This window comes from Electrona antarctica, assembly GCF_951216825.1.
Source record: "Electrona antarctica genome assembly, chromosome: 8".
Lineage (NCBI taxonomy): Eukaryota > Metazoa > Chordata > Actinopteri > Myctophiformes > Myctophidae > Electrona > Electrona antarctica.
In genome coordinates, this window is record NC_136789.1 from 19,256,893 (window position 1) to 19,273,218 (window position 16,326).

The window sequence follows — 16,326 nt, forward strand, 5'->3', positions numbered from 1 at the left end:
ATATTATATTCACCATCAAGGAACAAAGAACAACAGCTGGTGAACTTGGGGAGGCTAATAATGTTATTAGCGATTAGCGAATGAACATTGCAAACGGTCGAGCCCTAGCGCCACGCGATGCCATACTGTAGTGTAGCACACTGTACTGTACTGTACTGTACTGTACTGTACTGTACTGTACTGTACTGTACTGTACAGTACGTACTGTACTGTACTGTACTGTACTGTACTGTACTGTACTGTACTGTACTGTACTGTACTGTACTGTACTGTACTGTACTGCAGGGGTCTGCAATAGTTTTCACATAAGGTGCCATGTTTGACTTTTCGTGATTGTCAGTCTGGAATATACCATATCTAAATTAAATATGCCCAACTGATTGTGATTGTCCATAGGATACACATAACCTTAGAAATATTGTTGTGGACATCAGGATGCAATGTTAATGGACTCAGAGCAATAACCCACCTATAGGCCTGTCTATGTCCCAGACTCCCTGCCACTTCGGAGTTTGAATGAATGTCCAATTATGTTCAGGATTTAATTTGTAGATGTGAGTGGAGTAAATGTAACGGACAACTTTTTGGGAATATGTAAATGTAAAAGATCAAACGTGTCTGTCTCACACTTATGCCAGTGTGCCAGTGATCACCCTCCCCTGTGCCAATGTTGCCACCCGTGCCTAAGGTTGTAAGGTTGCCTCCCCCTGCTGTAGCGTACTGTACCATACTGTAAAGTATATATATATATATATATATATATATATATATAAGGTGCCATTGCCAGCATGACTGTGCCTCTGTTGTAGCTCCATGATTGAAGTGAAACATGCATGTATTTATTGTGGATGATTGCACATAGCCAAAATGCATGAATAATATGAGGCGTAGTTGGCATTCCTTAATTGTAGTTACCTTTTAGGGAGAGAGCGACACACACACGCACGCACGCAGACACAATCAAGACTAAAGCGTGCGCAGCTGTTGTTAATTTTGACGTTGTGCAGGCTCATCTTAAAGGGGAGTAACCTGTTGTGTATTAGCAAAACTGTTGACACACGTCTCTCAGAAAACCCTTAAGTATGTCAACTATATATAAAAGATTTTTGGGGAGGAGCCACATTTGATATTTTAGCTTTATCAACTGAAATGATCGACATCCGCCATTTTGAAGAAATAAACTTCGGGTTGCCTGGTACTACTTCCTCCTCTTTCACACACACACAGACATAGTAATACATCCTATAGTTGTAGAAGAAGGAAGGAAGAAGCGCTTTCTTTGGAAGAGTTAGGCCCTTCTCACCCTGTTATGTAACGCACACACACACACACACACACACACACACACACACACACACACACACACACACACACACACACACACACACACACACACACACACACACACACACACACACACACACACACACACACACACACACACACACACACACACACACACACACACACACACACACACACACACACACACACACACACACACACACAATAAAGATTGGCCAGGAGAGATGTTGAGAATCACTGCACAACAACCAGACATTTCAAGGTAGCCTGTTCCTTGTATAATTATAGTCTAGGTCGTCTACTTCTATTACTGTACATCATAAAGCATGTTGTAGCCTAGCTAAATATTTTAACTGCGCTGATTGAATGGTTAGAATTACCATTGTATGATAATAACATTAGGAACACAGTTGGTAGGTGTGTGAATCATCTGATGAAAAAGGACACGCTGAGGAGTGGACTTCATTGCACTTCAATGGAGCAGACAAACAAAAGGAACGAGGTGTTGGTTGGTGGTGGTTGGTGAACTTTTATCATCTAAAAGTAGTTATGTTTGCAGAAATGGACACTGAATTAACAGTATATTATACAATACCCCCACCCCCGCAATTATACTGTATATAATGTATAATCTCTACGGCCCTACGAGTCAACATGCAGTCTCGAGAGACTATGGCTCGCCAGCGTTCAATCTGCTTTTGCAATTCATATCCGATGTAATGATATTAGTATGGCTATACGAGGCTAACGTCGGTCATGGTTCAAATTATACCTCGGAACCAACAGTAGGTATAATTTGAACCAAGACCGACGCATGTAGATGATAAAACATGGGAACGTTGATATTATTAAGCAAGCACATGTGACTGCAATATATAAAAGTTAATGGTGACATTAACGTTTAATCAAACAAACTAGGTAGGTTTCTCATTACGATTGAATGAGTAGTATCAATCAATTTGTTTATCGTTTTACTGTGCGACGTTGTGGCGTAAGCCATGTGGTTCCCAAACTTTTTCATGTCAAGGACCCCCAAATTGACACTAATCAGCCCGCGGACCCCCATTTGAAGATAGGCCTATAATGCCAGGGAGTCAGGGACCACCATACGAGAAGAGGTTTATGGCTCTAGCAGTGATTCTCAACCCGTTTCATTTCAAGGACCCCCAGTTTGACATGCATTAGTCTACGGATCCCATTTTTGGCATTTCTACCTCTGAGACCCCGATTTATAGTGTAAAATCGATGTTAATTTAACTCAGTGTACAAATGGAACCAAACAGACCGTTTGGTTCCATGTGTAGAATAGAAGTGCAGCGCTAAGGTAACAAGGTGTAACAGCATGGGTGCATGTATCTGCAAACATTGACGTTAAAATATAGCAGATTAATTTATTCTTTGTCCGGTAAAATACAATCCCGTCAGCCAAGGTGGCCGGCCCAATACGGCCAGCGGAATAAACCCTGATATTCTTTTAATAGCCTTATAGCCTGATTTATGCATACTCTAAATTACTCAATCTTTCATTTGTCTCGAAAACCTCGGACAAAAAGTGCTTGGTTTGATTGATTGAATTAAGTATGTATTAACAGAATGGGTACATTTCACATGAAAGCACAACTCAATACAAAGACTGTTACTGTGGAGTGTGGACGACACACTGATAAAGCATTATACTTGTTTACAACAGGGTCCACGTTTAAATGTTATGTTTTATGTTATTAAAGTCTTTCTAATTATTATCAACTTTCCCTCATAAATATGCTTCATATCCCGTATTAATCCTATGTTGTCATCATTTGTCTAGAAAAAAAACCTCCATAATAATCATGCCAAGGCCTGGGCTCAGTGGTCCAGGCACCTTGGCTGGCAATCCAGTCTGGCAGTGTGCCGCGGGTTCGACTCCCGATCCCGACGGCCTTTACTGCATGTCTTCCCCCCCATCTCTCTCCCCATTTCCTGTCAGCCTACTGTCTGTCCCTCCATAAAAAAATAAAATAAAGGCGAAAGCCACAAAAAAAAAAAAACATTAAATAATCATGCCAAGTCACCCCACTTATAGCCTACTAGTGCCCACAGAGAAGCACTCATTCTGGGATAGCTGCCTCTCAGTGGCCCGCTGTAACCAGCCTGGAGCAGAGTTAAGACACGCCCCTCGCAACTAGCCACCGACGCTAGCTCTGTTTCACTATGAATATTGCAAAAACGGTCTGCTCAATTATTAAGAAAACACAACGTGTGATAGCCGAAATATCCCCGGTCATGGTCGTTAACAAAGTTATGTATTTACTCCCTTAGTAAAGTGTTTAATATGGTAATTCCCACAGCCACTTTTCAATGTAATCCTATGGGGGGCCGACCAGATCTCCCTGTGATGACGCGCCATATTGACTCATCACTTTCCGAGGTGAATGGGCGGTGCTTTGGGAGTTGTAAGTAGACACAGTGCAACTATAGATAATTCAAAATAGAGCCATACGGTCATTTCTTGGAGTTCATAAGCTTACGCCTATCTTGGCCATTAGCGGAGATATGGGATGGATGCCCGTAAATATTAGACACAAAGGTGAGATGTTGAGACTTTGGAATAGACTTGTTAATATGTCCGATGACAGACTAACCAAAAAGATTTTTAACTGGGACATTTCTAATGGTTACCCCTGGGCCAATGAAGTAAAGTCTTTATTTTTTATGAATAATTCATCATTTATTTATTTAAATAAACTATGCTGTAATATTCATGAGATACAGAACTATATGTTCCTTGGGTATAAGGAGAGTTGGGCTGTTGATTTATGGTACAAACCAAAACTAAGAACATATCGTCTTATTAAAAATAATTATGGCCCTGAACCTTATGTTACACAAAATGTATCCAAAAGTCAGATCTTTTTGTGCACAGCTGCATTCTGGGACCTTACCATTAGCTTTAGAAACGGGTAGATTCATTGGTACTCCTGAGGAGGACAGAGTATGTTTACTGTGTGATTTGAAAGAAATTGAAAATGAAATTCATTTTTTGTTTTACTGCCCATTATATGAAGAACTAAGACATGTATTATTTTGTAAAATGACAACCATCTGTGTTAACTTTTTCTGGTTAGAGGACTACGAAAAGTTGGAATTTTGTTTTAGGAAAGGTATTTTTGCTTTAGCAGACTTTTTATGCAAAGCGTGGGAAAAAAGGCAGAATGTTTTGTTTGTGTAAAAAAATAAAAAAATAAAAACTGTTTCTTGTACACAATGCAATACTGACGCAATGATTTGTATGGTGTGTCCTATAAGTCCATGTGGGCTGGGCGCCTTGGGTGCATGACACAAAAATAAAGAATCTATCTATCTATCTATAGTTGTATTGACAAATGTTTTCACAATTATTACACAAATAATTGGGAGAAAGTAGTGCCAAAAATTACCAGTTACAGCTGGTTACTGTTGTTACACCTTTTGACATGTGAGTTGTTGTTTGGATGAAAACAGTGTGGACAGTGGACAAAGCGAGGTGTGTTGGCTTGTTTGAGAGTTGAGACAAACTATGTGACTGTCGCTTTTGACATCACAGAAAGCTGGGCAGTTGGATTGTGTTTTGATAAAAAAACAATATTTGTACAGTAAATATGGCAGTTGCGTGGATGCAATGTAGTGCAGCTGGATTCAGGTGGCATGCAGATTTTTTTGTGCATGGAGAGATGTGTGCGAACAGAGTGGTTTGGTAGGAGAAGGAGCCATGTGCTTGTGTACCCCTGTCCATTAGGGTAGAAGGATAACATTAATCATGACAGTGACCGATCAGTATGTACTGTAGCCTCGATCCCAGGCTTACTCATCTGATCAGTATTCACCCTAGATAACTTGGTCGCTATGATTGGCTCTGCTATATATTGTTTAATTAGTTTATTTATTCCAATCCAAACGGGCACGGACAGCTTCGTCTCGTGCTTGGATCGTAGCATTCATTCAGTCCAGTCGGTGTGTGCAATGTGTTACCGTAACTGTACATTTCATTTGGTGTTTTGGGTTGACATATAGTGGGTTATTTGTTCTAATGCCATCTTAAATGTTTTATGCTTAAGTTACCAGTATTGTAGTAAGTTGGGCTACAGTATGTTGCGTTTGCACAGTTGGTTCGTTTGATGTTCTACCATGTCATACCAAGATCTACAAAATGCCAGATAAAAAAATGCTGGTAATATTAAGATAAGAACTACAGCTGGCTAGGTTATGTGCTATTATGTGTGTTGTGAAATTATGCTCAGAATATTGCATTGGTTCTTCTATTCATGTTCTAATGGGAGTATATGGGACACACAAATGTATTGAGTGTGTGTGTGTGTGTGTGTGTGTGTGTGTGTGTGTGTGTGTGTGTGTGTGTGTGTGTGTGTGTGTGTGTGTGTGTGTGTGTGTGTGTGTGTGTGTGTGTGTGTGTGCGCGCGCACATGCTTGTTTTGCAGCTAAGGTGACAGAGTGGACCTGGGAAATGATTATGAATGATACGGATGAATAATACAGAATATACTGTCTCATCATCACACTGTCTATGGGGGAGACTGAAGTGCCTGGTTCTAAGTTCTAACTGCCCTCAACGAAGATGTGTGAATACCCAAAAATGTCTTGCATGCTAATGTCTTGATGGAAGTATTGGCCATCACCAAAAATGTCTTGCATGCTAATGTCTTGATGGAAGTATTGGCCATCATCATTAGCCTAAATTGAACCATTATCTGGACATCCCAAAAACAACAATGGAGACTCTTAAAGAGGCAGTGTTATAAAAGTGGAGTGCACTGCCAAAAATGTAACCTCTCATAGAAAATGGCCTTTGCACACACAAGAGCATACAGTGTCAACCTTTTTAAAGTATAACTATTCATAATGCTATACATGGAGAGTTGACCCTTATTAAATATTGAACTCGAGTGTAAAATGAAACCAAATGGAAGAAGAGTTACATTATTGTTAAACATCTGTATTGCTTAATTTACACAAAATCTACACAATTAGAGAATGTAGAATAATTGTTATTTGGGTCAACGACTGTTATCTATCCTATGGTACCAACATCAATACAGCATGGAAGTGTACACAAAATCCCATCTGACGACAACACAACATTCTTCTAAGTTTTGGGTCTGAGAGGCTAAATATCTGTGGCTCAAATGCCAAATAAACAATGGACCCTGATATGAAAAGAACCACTGCTATAAAGCTTGCTTAAAAATGCAGCATCTGTATAGATATCTTATGTCTGAAGTTATATGCAATATTGGCATCTCTTTAATACTGTAATACTGTAATGTGATTATGTGATTATATTGTAATGGCATTGATTTCATGCACCCCAGGTGCACCAATCACTGTGAATGGGCACACTCTTGAAGGTGTAGAAGAGTTCACATATCTGGGAAGTCTGATCAGCAAAGAGAATGCAGCAGAAAAGGACATCAGAGCAAGGCTAGGGAAGGCTCACAGTGTTTTTGTTAGGCTCCAATCTATCTGGAAGTCCAAGCAGTACACTGTAAGAACCAAAGTCAGGCTTTACAACAGCAATGTGAAGTCAGTGCTGTTGTATGGATATGAATGTTGGCGAGTCACAATGCATGATATGAAGAAGATCGATGCCTTCCACAATCGATGCCTCAGGAAAATCTGCCGAATCTTCTGGCCTGAGAGGATATCTAACGAAGAGCTTCACCGGATTACCAAGTGCAACAGCGTAGTATCGGAGATCAAACACCGCAGATTCCGATGGATGGGGCATGTGTTCAGGATGGCCCAGGAGCGTGTACCAAAGGTCGCTCTAGGATGGACCCATGTAGGGAAAAGGAAGAAAGGTCGGCCTAAAACAACCTGGCGCCGAACTGTAGCAGCTGAGCTGAAGGAGATGAACCTGACATGGGGCGAGGCACAACATGCAGCACAAGACAGGTCCCGATGGAGGAAGATCGTTAAGGTCTTATGTCCCACCTGGGACGAAGAGGATTAAGTAACGTAAGTATTGATTTCATGGGCTTGCTGGTGAAGTGAGGCAGTGATATTCACCATAATGTGCTGGAAAATAACCATCTTTGTTGTTTGTTAAGCGGACAGTATATTGTTTTAGTTTCTGGGGATGATGTAGAACATTAAAAATAAATAGAAAATAAAACAATGGTAGTTCATGACAATCCACAGTAAACAGTTTTTTAATTTACCTGTGCCTTTGTTTGAAATGTACCCATTCTACTGTGAAACACCTCTCCCTTTTGCCTGAGTGGAGAAACACCCCCCACCTCCTCCCACCTCTCCTCCAGATGGGTCATCATCAGATATATTTACTTATTTCTTCATCCACATGCTAACATTCCTTCATGTCTTCATCAATATAGTATGTCAACCCCACAGATGTTATAGTTCATTTCCAAAGCGATCAAATTATTTTGTGCAATGGTCAGCTAGATAATGAAAGGTGAGTACTGGTATGTCACCGTATGTGAATACAATAAAGTGATATTTTTCTGTGCATTCTTCTTAGGATTATTCCCAAATCCAAACACTTACTAAATAGCTAATCAACAAGCAGATGTTGAGTTTCTTTAACTACCAAGCACATGAGATGCACCAAACAGATACCACTATATTTTATGCCTGTATAAGCCATTTAACAGGTTTGTATGTTCTGATTATTGTTATTTCTGTTATTTAGCCTTATTAAGTTGTTCATTGATTTGTTTGAAGTGGATGTCAATGTAGGGTTTGGGGACCCCAGGTGTCAGGGTGGACTAATCGAAATGTTTTGGTCCTTTTCATTAAATGATGTAGCCTACTACACATTATAGTCTGTAATGACATACATTAACAGGCAATACACGTCATTTTTCTAAACAATCATCTCCAACACAACAGAGAAAGCATACCATTTAATTTACCAGTGGGCAGTGTAAAAACGACTAAGAGAATGACAAGAATTCTCATTCAAGCGATCGTGGTTGCTTTGTTCCCACTTACACATACAGCCAGATCGCCGCGGCGCAGTAAAACGAGATATAGCGAAAATAATCGGCCATATAAAAAGTAATCCAACAAGGTTATGAATTAGCCTATGGTATACCTGTTGCAAGTTCGCCTGGAAAATATATATATTACGCTAATTTTGTCTTTTTGGACCAGAAATATGTCTTCCTGGTTGTCATAGAGATGTCTTGTTAGCCCTGCATATTTGCCTGTTTAAAATTGCATTTTAGGCCTGGGCCATGGCTCAGTGGTCCAGGCACCTTGGCTGGCAATCCAGTCTGGCAGTGTGCCGCGGGTTCGACTCCCGATCCCGACGGCCTTTACTGCATGTCTTCCCCCCATTTCCTGTCAGCCTACTGTCTGTCCCTCCATAAAAAATATAAAATAAAGGCGAAAGCCACAAAAAAAATCATTTAAAAAAAATCGGGAGTTAACCTCAACTCACTAGCCTCAGAGACTGCAGGTGTTTTGTTTTCAAAAGAAAAGAAAAGCCCTCCCCCTCCCTCCCTCCCTCCCCCTCTCCCTCCCCATCCCCTGCACCTGTGTATAATCTCTCACACATACACGCTCTTCCTTCAATTGGTGAACCAATAGGGCAGCCTCCGTCCGTTTCCAGCGGTAGATATACCCAGCCCTCTATGCCCAGAAAAGCATAGGTTTAGCCTATAAACTGTCCCACAGCAGGACATTTTGTATTTTATTCTGTCTTTATTCTGCTGTGTATGTTTTGGTTTATTATGCAGAATTATCAGTCAGAATATAAATGTAACATGTCAGCCATCAATCATGTCAGTAAATGATATGTCGCTTGCGGAGTTAGTTCAGTCAGGGGTTTCATGCTGTGCTCATGGGCGCATACATATACTCAAGATGTTAATATGCTGCATTACTATGTGGGTGTATTCAGTGTGTGCAAGACCCACATGTCATTCGCTGATGTGGCAGTCAGCTGACCAATTGGGCGGGGTATCTAAGCTCACTAGACTGCATGCTTCTTCCTGCCTTCCTTCTGCATATGGTTCCTGGTTGTTGTTATGTGATGTTTGCTCCCACCACCACCCCAGCAACACCGGTGGGCTCTGTTATTTATGTTCCCCATGCAGGGGTTGTTATTGTATATCTATCTCCCTGCTCTTAATGTTTAATGATGGTGTTTAATTGTGCCGAGCAAGGAGAAAAATTTAGCAGAGCCGAATGCCAAGATAAAATATTATATGCACACTTGTATTCTCATTCTATAATAAATATTGGTTAAATCTATTCGTGAGTTATCTGACTGAAATGTGCATAAGTCTGTTGCTGCGCGGTTGCTGTCCATGGTTCTGAAGTGTCTGTTACTGATGGTTGCTGGGCTGTCGTGTATAGCCTAGGTGGGTACAGGCTTTAGTTCCGACATACTATTGGTCCGACTGTCATTAGACCGACAACCTACCTCGAACCCTAACCTAACCATAACCGCAAGCACGGGAGCAGCGCATGTTCGACCGCATGTCCGACCGCATGTCCGACCGTTGTTTCCACATGTCCGACCTTTGGTGTGTCGCCTAGGGGGATGTGATTATGTGTTTATTTGTAAAGTGGATTTTCATGAATGCTTAAGAGAATAGTTGCTTTTTTGGTTTTATGTTAAAGCTCACCGTCTCCATGATGTTTTATTGTTATATTGCTACGGCTAAACTAGCATCTTTTCATTTTTGAGCTGGAATTGGCATTATGTGATGTTTTGTCACCGTCGAGTGGAGAAATCACTAGGGAAATAAGTTCCAGTCCTACTGGGTTTGTTTACTCACTACTGACAGTGAGTTAACTGCAACACAACTGGGAAGTGAACTGATGGTTTGTGGCGTTTTTATTTTGTGGTGTTTTGCTCATTCCAACCATAGAGATTCATAGAGAGATCAAATGGAAACAGATTGGCAATTTGGCATATCAAAACAACTCTCATATAAAATGAATCCAATCATTCCAATGTCATTATCTTTAGCTTTTCAGAAATAGCAAACAAATAACAAACTAAAGCTTGTAGATCGTCAATTTTTGCCAATTCTGTGTGATACGTATATGGGGTGTTCTTTGGTCAAGGATAAATGAATAATCCCATTGGCACAGCAGCAGGAAAACGAAGGCACTTGCAATCCCTTTAGTTGAATGGCATGTGGCATGAATAGATAAAAATAAAGGAAAAAAACTAAAGAAACGTTTTGGCTACATGGCCTTCCTCAGGGGGTGAACTATTTGCTATGGGTCAGTAAAAGACGTTTATAAATCACTCCTGCTACCCCCAAATGCACCATGTGCTGTGAGCATTTAAAGCATCTAGGGAGCTCTCCATGGTTTTGACCAGATGGGCATACTTCTGTCTCATTTCTGACTTCAACATTCTCGTTTAGAATAGTAATGCTTCTAGAGACTTTATCGTAATCATCGTGAGGTAATTGCAAGCAACATTATGCATCCCGGTTTTTGTACGGAACAGAAGGGGGCACCCCGAGCTCCTGTTTTGAAAGAAATACCGGCATCATTGTGTTAAAGAGCTGGAGAGACAGGGAGACGCATGTTACTGAACAAACACTCTAGTCCAGCTCAACCCGTGGGTCGCGACCCCTCAGGGGGGGGGGGGGGGGGGTCACTGTCATCTGCCCCAAAATCATGTGAGAACCATCAAGTTAATAATTGACATTTTGATTTTCCCCAAATGATTTCAAATATTTTTCTGGGATTTCTAGAAAATATATTATGTTAAAGAAACAGATCTACAAGCACACAACCCGTCACAACGTGATTTATAGAGAAATCACTAGGGAAATAAGTTCCAGTCCTACTGGGTTTGTTTACTCACTACTGACAGTGAGTTAACTGCAACACAACTGGGAAGTGAACTGATCCACACAGTCAAGAACACATGCTCAAGTGGACAGCCGGGTTTGTGGCGTTTTGCTCATTCCAACCATAGAGATTCATAGAGAGATAAAATGGAAACAGATTGGCAATTTGGCATATCAAAACAACTCTCATATAAGACCGAAGAGGAGGTTAGATTAACAGATTTGCGCTTGGCTTTGTGATCAATAAGTCATAGCAAAAATAACAAGACACCCTGCTGTGCCTTTGGGCCTAGGCCCTAGGGCGGCTATACATTTCATCTCTAAGTCTTCTTCATCCCTTCTTAATAATCTGATTTATCTTTCTGTGTTGGACTGGAACCGTGGCACTTCTAACCACCTTCTGTCTGCACTGGCTTGTACTCCAAGTTCCTGAACTAAGACAGTTACTTTTGTGCTCCAAAAAATATATATTTTTGAAACAGACATGTGGTTATAAGATTTGGGATCCTTTCGAATTTTAACGATTCCAGTTAGTTCCTGAACGATTCCCTCTTAGCGGTCCGATTTGAACGGTTCCCTTTAACGATTCCTATATTTCACTAAATCTAGATTGGCCTTACTTATAATGTTTGATAAAAAAATAAATTAAACTAGAAAAAGTGCCCTTCTGGGCACAGGTCTCCACCAGGAGGATAGGACTGTGTGAGATTTTTGGCAAAATATTTAGGATTAATATAAACATGTTTTTGTGTTTGTTTATTTTTTGCAACAATTTTCTTCATTTTGTTGAAGAAATGCAGAGCCAGATCACTCTGAGGATAGAATTCTGGATGAGCAGAACGAAACGGGCCACTCCTGAAAACTTTGGAAGGCAATGATAGCCAATCAGTGTAGAATCTGAGAAATCCAACAGACTCGTCTTGATCACATGACTACAGAGATCATGTGTACCGATTTGCATGAGATTTCGATGAAATCTGTGCGACTAACATAAGCAATGTGCCTCATGGTGGAGCTATAACCGGCAGATGTGGATGCAGGGACAATGTTTTTCCATGGACTCTAGGGAGTGCGCATACATAAGTTGTATACAGATCGATGCAGTTATAGCTAAAAACAGGAATTGGCCTGTTATAGCGCCACCATGAGGCTGATTTGGAAAGAAATTAGTGGCATGTCGTCCTCGGCCAAGTAAAAATGTGCATGTATAATTTCACGGAAATTGCACACTGTATTTGTGATTTGTGGCATTTTGTTCAAAACGGACCAATCATGTGAGCTTTGGAAGTCAATCTTAGCCAATCAGGATGGACGATGGGAAATGGTGCAGATCCGTGTTGATCACATGACTATGGACTATGGAGATGGTGTATACCGAATTGTGTGATGTATGGATAAAATGTGTACGAGTAATCTACAGAAATGTGTTTTGCCTAAATCGGCCTCATGGTGGCGCTATAATAACAGGCCGTTGAAGAATATTCGGGGCAGAGGTTCGTCGCACACACACACACACACACGGACGGAGTGCAAAACATACTCTCTCTGGTGGAGACATACATACACATACATACATACATACATACATACATACATACATACATACATACATACATACATACATACATACATACATACATACATACATACATACATATCTGTACCATAACTTAGTGTAAAAATTTAACCAAATTGACCTGTATTTGGTTCCATTTGTACACTCTCAGAGTTATGTTGCTCCTTGAAATAAAAACAACCGGTTCTCCCATTTGTTAGTCCATATACCAGCTCTGACAGTGTCATGAACCGGTTCTGGAAACCGTTCCAAAAGTGATGGAAATAAAACCAATTATGGTTCCTCAATGTTGGTCCTATCGGCTAAGGTGCATTCCATATAGGCTCTAATACATTGAGTTCCATTACCAAGCCCGACGACCTTTGCTGCATCTCCCCGTTTCACGTCTATCTTAACTGCCCATCCAAATAAAGGCACTAAAGCCGCCAATTTTTTTTACTTATGTTATTGTCAGGAGACTGCAGTGGTTGCTGTGTCATTCACTGTACTGATCCCCCGTTGCCACTCTCGGCATTATAGAGTGTAAAAACGTGTACGTCACCAAGAGGGGGGCGGCGTCTGAAAAGCTAGCGGCGCCATGTTTGATGTTTCTGGGATTTAAACTCTAGCCTACATGACTCAGAACAACGTGACGGTTGTCTGTTTTTGTAAACATTGAGGTCGTTCTTGGCGACAATATAGTGAACCAACACCAGGGGCCTGTTTCACGAAACTTGGATTAACTAATCCAGGATTTAAGACAAAACCAGGCTTGTTAAATCCTGGTCTGTACAGCCTGGTTTATTCCATTCCACTAAAGCCAAGCAAAGCTTAGAATGGGTGGATTTATCGAGCCAGGATCATAAAGCCTGGCTGAATGCAGAGCCTGGCTTTTCCTCTCTAGACCCATTCGGTGGAACACAGTTTTACAGATCCTTCTTCTTCGTGGGGTATTATGGCAGTTGGCATCCTTAATAGTTGCATTACTGCCCCCTTCTGTATATCTCAGTATCTTTACTAATATATTCCAGACTTTAATTACTGCTGCTGTAATTAAAGAGAGAAAATACTCTCAATAGTGAATAGACTGAATGATTAACTATACCCCAAAAATATAGTCTACATTTTACCACTACTCTTAACTTAAAACTTCATAATGAAATCGTCATAATAAATGTAACATAATTCTTAATATTGTAAGCATAATGATATTGTAGCATCGTGATATTTGGCCATAACTCCCTCCTCTGAGGGAGCTACCTTTGAAGAAGGGGGTTGTTGCCTGTGTAGATACTTCCTTAATGTTAACGAAGTCCACACCCACAACACCAGAGGGAGTGCAACGAATCATGTTCAACCCAGATTCGGCACAAACAAGGGACTAAATTATTTTCGCTCCTATGCCACCAAAATGTGGAACGCCCTACCAACAGTCATTAAGACATGCGAATCCCTTGACTCCTTCAAAACCGCTCTCAAAGGGCACCTACGGATGGCTGCAATTCGAAACTGGCCCCCGTAAAATCTGAATCCCCCCCCACCGCCCCCCCCTTTTTCCCCTCACTGTATATGTTTCTTTTCCCTTTTTACCTCCATTATGATGAATTCCTGTACTGTTCTTTGTCTATATAGAAGTGTCTATTTGTACGTCTCTAAATGTTTTGATGAATTGAACATGGTGGACCCTGTTGTAAACAAGTGTAATGCTTAATTGGGTCGTCCACTCACAGTTAACAGCCTTTGTATTGAGTTTGTGCTTGAAATGTACTGTAATTCTGCAAACTGTTAATAAAATTTTCAATCAATCAATCAATCAAAGCCCAGACAGCTAGGGGCCAGACTGGTGAACCGTGGGTCATGGGTTCAATAGTGGGTGAAATGTTACAATGGTAATATGTTGTAAAACAATGAGTAATGGTAATATTTAGTAATGTTTTCACCTTATATTATACAAAAAGAATAATAATAATTTTATAATATAATATAATAATTCTTCTTTACCACTTGCATCACAGCAAACCTATTCTGGGGGAACATTCACCAAAAGTAGCTGATCTACAAGCTCACAAGCTGTCATGATGAGGTTGTGCAGCCTATATATTTTGTTTCTTTGATTTTGTATATAGTGCTTAAATTAGTCCTTTAATGCAGACCGATTAAAACAAGGCAACATAAACCCATAATAATTGAATAAGTGTGGAAAAAATCATTGGTTTGTGATCAGATTGACTGCTTAATGAACAGTAAAGACATCAGGATTAGGTTAAACCTGGCTGTTAATTAGCCTGGTCCGGAGCAGGCTAAGTCCACAGCATTAGTTTCCGTGGTAACTAGTGCTTTCATGAAACCGAATCAAGCCTCAACATACAGTATCCAGGTTAACTGGCAAAATGAATCTGGCAAGATTAACCATCTTTCATGAAACCGGTTAATCGCTGATCCAGGCTGAAAAATCTAATTCCGTTTTCCGGCTCATTTCCTTGACGTGACCTGCTGTGGCACTTATGTACTGAGCAAGTCTGCACCATTGTGAGATGTCAGTTTAAAAAAAGAACACACAGGATAGTCACTCAATGTAAACAAACCAGACAATCCCAGAAGTATGGCGGCCGCTACCAGTGACACATATGTTGACGGCCCCACAAGCATATTTTGGTACTCCCTATAGACAATCTACAGTAGAGGCAGTGAACCTAATCCAAGGAATCAGCCTGGCAACCTGCCACAGCGAGCGGTTTCGGATGTTATCTCCATATTTCCATATTTAATCCATTGTCCACTGGCGTTGGTCGCGTTCCCCAACTATTACTAACCATAACGGCTAAATCTAACTAACTATAACCCTAACCTCAGTCTTAACCGGCCACGAAATTCCCTTAACCTGATCAGTTTCAAAATGTTTTCGCTTTGGTCTTGATTAAGAATTAAGAACATACTGGTGATTATATAGTCCCCACATGAATCTCAGGATTTCTCGACCATCCGCGGAAAGGAATAGTCGGACGCGTCCCAGTTTTTCCTCCTGGAATACCAGTACCAGTAGGCTAGGTAGTAATGTTCTTGCATTTATGGTGAGGTGTCTGAGGACTAGGGCTGGGGGACTAGTTAGTGTGGCACATAAGGTCCTTCCTAATATCTGGACTTGAAACTGAATCTGTGTAAATGGTTCCTACTGAATCTGTGTCCTCACAATGACAATGCTGAAGCAGAAAAGAATAAATATTACACCCACATTAGGTATCCTCTAAACTGCAGTTACTGTGGGCAGGGTTTGAATGACAATAACCTTTGCAACCAAAACAAATAATTAAAACACGAATAATAATTATTATTATAATTATAACAATAATTGATTTTTATCCCCAAAAACTATTATTGGAATATTTGATTATTATGACCCATCCATAATTACAATTAATTGTATCTATTTAATAAAAGATTTTACTTGATTATTAAAACAAAATAAAAACATTGCTTGATAACTGGTCATTTTAGGTTAAATTAGTTCATCTCTGCTGAATATTATCTAAGCCACGGAATCAAGGATTGTTCTCCACGGAATTAGGAATGTTCTCCGCGGAATCAAGACTTTCTCTGTGGATTCCTGTGGGGACTAATTATAACATTCAAAGCGGGTGCCACAGCTGGGGA

The 16,326-nt window shown here is 40.5% G+C and overlaps 1 protein-coding gene across 1 annotated transcript in view; it reads right to left on the reverse strand.

Moving 5' to 3' along the window:
* The window catches only part of LOC306928394 (relaxin receptor 1-like), a 126,445-nt gene that overhangs the window by 104,542 nt on the left and 5,577 nt on the right, over positions 1 to 16,326 (reverse strand). The window lies entirely within an intron of this gene.